This window comes from Lucilia sericata, unplaced genomic scaffold (assembly GCF_015586225.1).
Source record: "Lucilia sericata isolate MDLA Ls3-8-SP2 unplaced genomic scaffold, ASM1558622v1 Contig000638F_arrow, whole genome shotgun sequence".
Classification (NCBI taxonomy): domain Eukaryota; kingdom Metazoa; phylum Arthropoda; class Insecta; order Diptera; family Calliphoridae; genus Lucilia; species Lucilia sericata.
Window position 1 is genome coordinate 126271 of NW_023994644.1, and position 4381 is coordinate 130651.

Here is a 4381-nt window from a genome sequence, read left to right on the forward strand (position 1 = left end):
GCCCTAAAACTCTCTACAGTTTGCTTGAAAAACATTTGCATGCGTTGTATACGACAACATTTGAAATAAGTCTTGTTGCTGCTGTTCACTGAAACTTAACATAAAGTTGAGTTGAAAGTGTAAAGCAGTAATGGGGGAGTTTCACAAATTAAATGTATAAATGCAAAGGTAAGGGAATACGTCCTACTGTAGTAAGTTTGATAAATTAAATCTAAACTGTGCTGTTAAGTTACTTCACACTTTTACCCTTTTTGTATGAGTTTGTGCCCCTCACTGTTGTATACCAATAAATGACGACAACATATATCACAAGAGTTTTAAAGAGCAACAGAAAGAAAAGAGAAGTAAAGAAAGAACTTTTTTTAATCCAAAATGACGACAACTTTGCTGAAGTTGTTGTTGTTGTTGAAGTTTATGGTTCCCCGGCGATTACATTTACACTATTATATGCGTCGAGACTTTTGTCAGCCCAGTGTTGTTGTAAGTTAACTAAGAGTAATGCTAAAGAATGAGGAAAAAAATAGCTACTAAAAATGAAAGAGCAGCAGCTTTATTTGAAGGAAAACTGTAAATAAGTACAGCATACTTACAGGCTGTTGTTAAATTTTTGAAAATAAAGCATAAAGTGAAGGAGTAAAGTTATAATTTGTTTGTTGCTGTTGTTGGCTAACAAATGAAGTACTTTTAACTAAACAAAGGAAACTAAGGGAAAAATATGTAGTTTTAAGTTTAAGTAATTTTTATCAAACAAAATTTCTTTTGTTGAGCCGTTAGCTAAAGGAACCAACTTATCATGAATGAGGCATATATACTTAAATTAAGTATATGATAAATGCGAAATATAGTTAAAGGCAATGGGAAGTATTTTTTTTTTTTGGAATAAATTATACGAAATACACATCATTATCAAACATGATGAACATTTTTAGTTTTCTGTTTAGAAAAAGCCTCATTTTGGTTTTGTTTTTTTGGAAACTCTAGTTAAAAAGTAATGTCTCGAAAACTACAACTCCATATATATAGTCATTAAAACTATTACTTACTCTCAGTCTAGCAGGGAGTACATGCAGTTTGTCTGCCTTAAAGTTTCGTGGGTTTTGTTGAGTGTATGTGTGAGTATGTGTACTCACTGGTTTACCACATCCGCCGCAAACAAAGTATGTATAACGGAAGTGCAGTTCCCATATGTAATTTCTACTAATTTGCATATAGATTAAGTGAAGCTAAAGCCCCATTGAGGTTGTTTGGTTTTCGGAGCACAAAAAAAACGGAGCTTTTTTTCTATTACTGTTTATATTATTATTACTGCTACTAGACTCTACTACACGCTTTAAGCAAGCACACTGGTTTATAGTACACAGGAAGTGGCAGGAAGAAAAAAAAAACTAGATTAAAAAAACTCAGTATGTGAATCCTTAGGTTTTCAAAAACAACATCATAATATATATGGTATATATGAAAATACATACACACAGGAAGATATATTGTTTTCTGTCTCTCTATCTCTGAACATCCGTTTTATACTTAAGTGAATCAAAGTTAGAGTTGGGAACCCAGAGATATGAAAAATATAAAACAAAATAATATTATTAAAACAAACAAAACATAGAGAGTTAAGTGGGAAGACATAAATTGCAGGTAAGTTGCAAAATGCAATATATACTATAGACTAAACTATAGTTCCGACCATGGACTAGTAAAGACTATAGACTAGACTATAGACTATACTATGCTCCAGACTATAGACTAGACTATAGTCCAGACTATAGACTAGAATATAATACAGACTATAGTCAAGAATATACTTCAGACATAGACTATACTATAGTCCAGGCTAAAGACTATAGTACGAACTATAGACCAGCCTATAGTGCAGACTATTGACTAAACTATAGCTCCGCCTCTAAACTAGACTATAGTCCAGACTATTGACTAGACTATAACACAGACTATAGTCAAGAATATACTCCAGACTATAGACTATACTATAGTCTAGGCTAAAGACTATACTCTACAGTCTAGTCCAGAATATAGACTAGACTATAGTGAAGACTATAGACTAGACTATAGTCCAGACTATAGTCCAGACTATAGACTAGACTAGACTATAGACTAGACTATAGTCCAGACTATAGACTAGACTATAGTCCAGACTATAGACTAGACTATAGTCCAGACTATAGACTAGACTATAGTCCAGACTATAGACTAGACTATAGTCCAGACTATAGACTAGACTATAGTCCAGACTATAGACTAGACTATAGTCCAGACTATAGACTAGACTATAGTCCAGACTATAGACTAGACTATAGTCCAGACTATAGACTAGACTATAGTCCAGACTATAGACTAGACTATAGTCCAGACTATAGACTAGACTATAGTCCAGACTATAGACTAGACTATAGTCCAGACTATAGACTAGACTATAGTCCAGACTATAGACTAGACTATAGTCCAGACTATAGACTAGACTATATTCCAGACTATAGACTAGACTATATTCCAGACTATAGACTAGACTATATTCCAGACTATAGTCCAGACTATAGACTAGACTATAGTCCTTACTATAGACTAGACTATAGTCCTTACTATAGACTAAACTATAGTCCAGACTATAGACTAGACTATAGTCCAGACTATAGACAAGACTATAGTCCAGACTATAGACTAGACTATAGTCCAGACTATAGACTAGACTATAGTCCAGACTATAGACTAGACTATAGTCCAGACTATAGACTAGATTATAGTCCAGACTATAGACTAGACTATATTCCAGACTATAGACTAGACTATAGTCTTGACTATAGACTAGACTATAGTCTTGACTATAGACTAGACTATAGTCTTGACTATAGACTAGACTATAGTCTTGACTATAGACTAGACTATAGTCTTGACTATAGACTAGACTATATTCTTGACTATAGACTAGACTATATTCTTGACTATAGACTAGACTATAGTCCAGACTATAGACTAGACTATAGTCCAGACTATAGTCCAGACTATAGACTAGACTATAGTCCAGACTATAGACTAGACTATAGTCCAGACTATAGACTAGACTATAGTCCAGACTATAGACTAGACTATAGTCCAGACTATAGACTAGACTATAGTCCAGACTATAGACTAGACTATAGTCCAGACTATAGACTAGACTATAGTCCAGACTATAGACTAGACTATAGTCCAGACTATAGACTAGACTATAGTCCAGACTATAGACTAGACTATAGTTCAGACTATAGACTAGACTATAGTCCAGACTATAGACTAGACTATAGTCCAGACTATAGACTAGACTATAGTCCAGACTATAGACTAGACTATAGTCCAGACTATAGACTAGACTATAGTCCAGACTATAGACTAGACTATAGTCCAGACTATAGACTAGACTATAGTCCAGACTATAGACTAGACTATAGTCCAGACTATAGACTAGACTATAGTCCAGACTATAGACTAGACTATAGTCCAGACTATAGACTAGACTATAGTCCAGACTATAGACTGGACTATAGTCCAGACTATAGACTAGACTATAGTCCAGACTTTAGACTAGACTATAGTCCTGAATATACACTAGGTCATAGTTCAGACTATAGACTAGACTATAGCAAGATAATAGACTAGACTTTATTCTATACCATGATCCAGACTATAGACTAGACTACAGTTAATACAATAGCTCAGACTGTGGACTAGTCTTGACTATAGTCCCAGACTTCAGTCAAGGCTATAGATTACAGTCAAGACTATAGACTATACTAGACTATAGTCAAGACTACAGGCTAGACTACAGCGTTTCTCTGATCTCTTCTTACGCAAGTTTTACATTTGTGCTTGAGTGTAGGTTTCTGCCACAGCGATAAGTACACTTTTAGATATAATTTAATAATATAATGCATACTTCAAGGTGCAAGCATTTTATTATACTGGCCTTATATTATAAAGCATACAGTTTAGGCCATTTAGTTGTGATAACTAACGTTAAGGGGTTTTTGTGAAATTAAATAAAACAAAAGTTTTACATTTAGTAATTACGATAACACAGACATTTTTATAAATAAAAGAGAATTAAAATTTAAAGAATAAAGAAGAAATCTTTAAAAAAATTATTTAAATTCTCTATATTAACTATAACTATTTATGAAAATTTTGTTTAAATAATTCTCTTAAAATTCTTATAATTTTGTATTTGTTTGCCTCTACAAAAAAAGGGATTATTTTATTACACAACTTGCTCTAAATATAGTATTTTCTGTAACCAGTAGTTTAGCTAGACTCTTATATTTTTCATAATTTAAATTATATCGTTGACTAGATGACTGCCCTAGACTCTTCAACTTGTTCAACATCTTTC